At 35.7% G+C, this 5,315-nt stretch overlaps 1 long non-coding RNA gene across 1 annotated transcript; it reads right to left on the reverse strand.

Moving 5' to 3' along the window:
• Positions 1–1,324: 1,324 nt before the first annotated feature.
• LOC142529656 (uncharacterized) lies at positions 1,325–3,755 on the reverse strand. Its single transcript, XR_012815936.1, has 2 exons — positions 3,610–3,755; positions 1,325–1,493 (listed from the first exon to the last, which is right to left on the reverse strand). It is a non-coding gene; the product is annotated as an uncharacterized LOC142529656 (long non-coding RNA).
• Between the last annotated feature and the right edge of the window lie 1,560 nt (positions 3,756–5,315).

Below are 5,315 nucleotides of genomic sequence, written 5' to 3' on the forward strand. Positions count from 1 at the left end.
CACATAATGCTCCAGATAATGTCATTTCAGGTAATTGTTTTCTCTCAGGTTATCCTGCTTATGTTTTGATGGATAACGGTGCATCACATACTTTCATATCTGAGCACTTTGTCACATTGCATTCATTGCATTCTATGCCATTATCATCTACATTATCTATTTCCACTCCACTGGGCAAAGTGATGAGGTCAGCTGAAATGTTAAGTGGTTATGAATTTCATTATGAGAATAATGTCATTGAGCTTGATTGCATTGTGTTGGAGATGTCTGATTTTGACTGCATAGTTGGCATTGACATGTTGACAAGATACAGGGCTACTGTAGATTGTTTTCAGAAGATTGTTAGGTTTAGGCTTGATATGACAGATCACTGGACATTTTATGGTAAGGGTTCTCGAGCTAAGATTCCTTTGATATCAGTTTTGTCCATGACTAGTTCGTTGCAGAAAGGAGCAGAATGTTTCTTGGTTTATGCAATTGATATTTCAAGGTCAATACCTAAATTGGCAGATATTCCAATTGTTAGTGAATTTTCAGATGTATTTCTAGATGAAATTTTAGGATTTCTTCCAGTCCGAGAGATTGATTTCAACATTGAGTTGATGCCAGGTACAAAGCCTATTTCTAGAGCTCCTTATAGGATGACACCAATTGAACTAAAAGAACTAAAGGAACAACTTGAGGATCTATTGGCTAAAGGATATATAAGACCGAGTGTTTCACCTTGGGGTGCTCCAGTTTTATTCGTGAAAAAGAAAGACGGGTCTATGAGGCTTTGTGTCGATTATAGACAGTTGAATAAAGCCACAGTAAAGAATAAGTATCCTTTGCCAAGGATTGATGATCTTTTTGACCAGTTGCAGGGTTCTTCAGTATATTCTAAGATTGATTTAAGATCCGGATATCATCAGTTAAGAGTTAGAGAGGCAGATGTGCCTAAGAGTGCTTTTCGTACCAGGTATGGGCATTTTGAATTTTTGGTTATGCCTTTTGGGTTGACCAATGCGCCTGCGGTATTTATGGATTTGATGAACCGTGTGTTTCAACGGTATATAGATCAATTTGTTGTGATCTTCATTGATGATATTCTTATTTATTCAATATCTGAATTTGAGCATGCCGAGCACTTGAGAGCTGTTTTGCAAATTTTGAGAACTGAAAAGTTGTATGCTAAATTGTGACGTCTACTAATTTTAAAAGTGCGGAAATAATTTTTAAATTTTTTTTAAAAGCTCACATTTTCGAAATAACATTTAAAATAATCGTAATTATCTTACCGTAAAATAGTGCAGTTTAAATTAACCAAACTCATCCAAAATCTTACGTAAACATAAACGAATAAAAATATTAAATTTATCAACGTATGAAAATATTCATCTCCTCTCAATCTCATAAATCGTAATGCGGAAAACATGTGGTCCTCGGATCGTGTCACCGCATCAGGTCTGCCTACTCAGAGTTCGGTACCTCAGTCTCCTCAACATTTAGCTCACCTGCATCACACACGCCTAGTTAGTCTAAAGACTCAACACGCCTGTACCAGGAATAACAAGTACATATACATAGCACACAGTAGTGAAAAATATCATACTCAACATATCTTTCATGAACTTAAAAGCATAACGTAAACATGTCGTGAAAAATCATATCGTGTCAAAACATGTCATCTCATGTCATCATATACGTAAACGTGTCGTATCCTTTCAAAACATGATAATAATCATAGCATGTATCATCGTATCAGCATATACGTGTTAAAGCATGTCATCTCATGTCATTATATACTTAAACATTTTCTTTTTAATTGAATTCAGTTAATTAGTTGTGACTTTCGTATCAACTCTATCGTATCAGCTCTATCGTATCAGCTCTATCGATGGATCCATCTATAAAACCGTGGTACCCGGCGGTGGGGACATCAGCGACAGCATTACCCGTCCACTGAGCCTTGGCCTCAGCTCATCATATCTGATATCATGTCAATGGAAATACGATCGTCGGGATCCCTCTGGGGCCTTTTCCCATAAACGGGCTCTCTATGGGGCCTTTTCCCTCACGATATCTCCAATCATAACATCGTATACATATACATCGTAAGTCACAACCAACTCCCATCCTTCAAAAATATCATCATATTCATCACTTAATAAAAATATGCATATACGTAATTTTTCCTTTAAATCAAGCATGCAACGTATATTTTCATAAAATCTTAAAAATCGTGATCATGATGCATAAAATTTTAAAATATAGTAAATTTGTGCTCAGGGCGCTGCCAGGACCAACATCTCACCCCGGGTGCAAAATGACCATTTTGCCCCTGGAAACCCAAAAATTACCCCATTTTGCCCCTAGACGTAAAATTTCACGTTTTTGACATTTTCTTAATTCCATTGACTCTAAAATGTCCCAAATAATTATTTAAGCCTACAAGAATTTTCCCATATTTTTATTTGGCTTAAATCGATGAATTTTTAAATTAATCTTTAAACATAACATATTGACGCGCTTTAATCCCGAATTAAACCAAACCTTAGCATAAAATTCGCAAATTAAAAACTTAGACTTCTAACAATTATTTGAGATTAAGTATAATTTTCCATAATTTTATTAAGCTTAAATCTAGGCATTTCCATTAATTCTTTAATTAACGTTTCGTGCGGCGACTAAATCCCGGATAAATCCAAAACTCATTATTTTGATCCGAAACTTACCAAACTCTTAAAAATTCCCAAAACATATTTAAAAGCATCTCTAGACATAAACTCGAGCCCATTTCATAATTTAACCGAATTGTTTTTAAATATTGGACCGGAAGTCTCGGTTTTAACCCGAATTAAACCGAAACTTAATCGAATTTTTCCCAAATTTTTACCGCACCTTAAAAACACTTAAGAGGTCCTAACAACCCAAAACTAAGCCCCTAAATCCCTCGGCCAGAACCTGCAAGAAGCTGGACCCATCTCCTACCCACACCCGGAGTCCCCATGCAGCACCAAAGTCACGTTTTCCTTCCTACCCCAAAACCATTCGGACCAGCCCTTGTTCAGCTTATCCTAGACCACCCTATGACTCCTCTGGCACTAACTTAACACGAGCCTATAGCCCCGAGTCTCCTGCACCAAGCCTACAACCACTAGCCCCGAGATCGCACCACCAGCGACCCATGCTTAGTCCCCTCGCTCGCTCTACTACATGGATGGGTACAGCGGTGATTGAGCCTCATCGAGCCATGACTCATACCCACCAGGGTCTGGTCAAGGCCTTGTTGCAACCTTTGCACCGCCGGCACCACCCTATGCACGATCCAAAACACAAACGAGTACCTAGACACGCAAACGCCTCGGCTCTTCATCCTACAGCAAGCTGCCGTAAACCCCAACCCCAGAACATCATCTCATCACTTTTCTCAGCCCCAATACGACCAGCACTCGCAGCCCTTGCACAAAAATAAAAAAAAACGTGAGTTGGATGAAAAAGGTGCAAGAACTTTGTACAAAACCGAAGCCCTCCAACATCATATGAAAGATCGAGAATTCTATGAAAATACACACACATATCAGCAAATATCTAGCATGTATGATGCAGAAATAAAAGTACATGGCGTGCCTTGAAGAATGGTGCTCGAAACTTTGAAGAAAATCACGACGAGGAGGCACCGGAGAGCGGAGAAACGATCTTGCTTGAAGGGAAAAGAAATGGGGGAATAGGTGGCTGCTGAATTTCACGTAAATGATGAAGGGGAGAAGGGTTGTCGGCTGATTCAATTATTGGTGTAGGGTAGGTTTAGTTTAAATTATGTTTAGGTACTTAATTAAATATTAAACAAATACCTAATAGGCCCTAAATTGCTAATTAAGAGTTTTAAAAGAATTTTAAGTCCAATAAGCTTAAAAGTAGGTCCCATTAAATTCAAACATACTCCAGAAAAATATTTCTTGTTGGAAAGTTTTTTGAAAATATTAGCCGCACCCTCAAAAAGTCCCCTGATTCGATAAAATTCGCGTACCGTTAAAAATAAAAATAATGGGTTTAAAAATACCCAATAAATCTCAATTATTGAAAAATAGCTTTAAAACATCTTATATTAATTAATAAAAATTAATCGTGTAATAAAAATAATTTTCTTGAAAATTTTCGGTCTCCGATCCTCGTTTGAGCGTGAAATGAAACTTAAAAATCATAGTGCATGAACTTTTAAAATTTCATGAATTAAATCCTATCATGCAATAATAATGCATAAAATACATAAAAATAATTAAACACAATTTAATAAAATAAAAATACATTTTATGCTTTAAAAGAATTTAGTAAAATACCAAAGAATTTAATAATTTGCATGCATGTGGTTCACGTGGACTTTTTGATTTTCAGGACGTTACAATCTCCCTCCCTTAAATTGAATTTCGTCCCCGAAATTCGCTTATCCTCGATAAACAAAAAGTTTAGACACCTAATTCTAGATTCTCAATATTTCACGCTTCCGCTGCGCTATTCTGATAAAATAAATGTTAAGCTGCCCTTATATTTCCTCAATCCTAATAAAATTTGCCTACCAAAATTCTCGATTACGAATTACAAATTAAAATGACTTAGGGTGATTTAGTTCTATTCTACTATGGCCTCAAACTTCAACTTTTCTCAAACTTTCCAATATTAGAAATAGCAGTCCGAATTTTATTACGTCTTACTTTTCTTATACTATACCCATAATGTTCGTTGACTTATTACATTTGTATTTATGCAATTCGACCTAAGAAACCTTAGTACCAAAATTTACTGATCGACTTCTATCCTTGGTATTACACTTAGAAGTTAAATCTTACTTCAACCTCATAATAATATTAACCTAATATCCTTGAATCAAATCTTGTCTTACGACACCAAACTTACGTCACTTAATTATTTAAGAATACATCCCAAATACTAAATTGTTGCAAATCTTAAATTTCGAGTAGTGATAATCCATAACACCCAAAATATACAATATCAATCTTCTACCTAAATAATAACATCATTCTAGCACCAATTACATGCTTAAACTATTATCTTCCCAATTGCAATATAGTCGAGACCTAAGACCCTTGGACTTTCCTCGCTGGAACAAATGTCGCATTCTTACGTATCCTTAATGCTTAATTAATATTAGCGTATAAAACTTAATAAGTTATCCCATGATAGCATTAGACTAACTTCAATAAATCAACTTCACTTATACCCATAGAATTCTAGAACTCCAACATCAAGATTTTTAGATTTCTTACTCGATAAAAATCTTAACATTCGTCCATTAGTAACCTAAATTGAATACAACT

The sequence above is a fragment of the Primulina tabacum genome, chromosome 16 (assembly GCF_025594145.1).
Source record: "Primulina tabacum isolate GXHZ01 chromosome 16, ASM2559414v2, whole genome shotgun sequence".
Classification (NCBI taxonomy): Eukaryota; Viridiplantae; Streptophyta; class Magnoliopsida; order Lamiales; family Gesneriaceae; genus Primulina; species Primulina tabacum.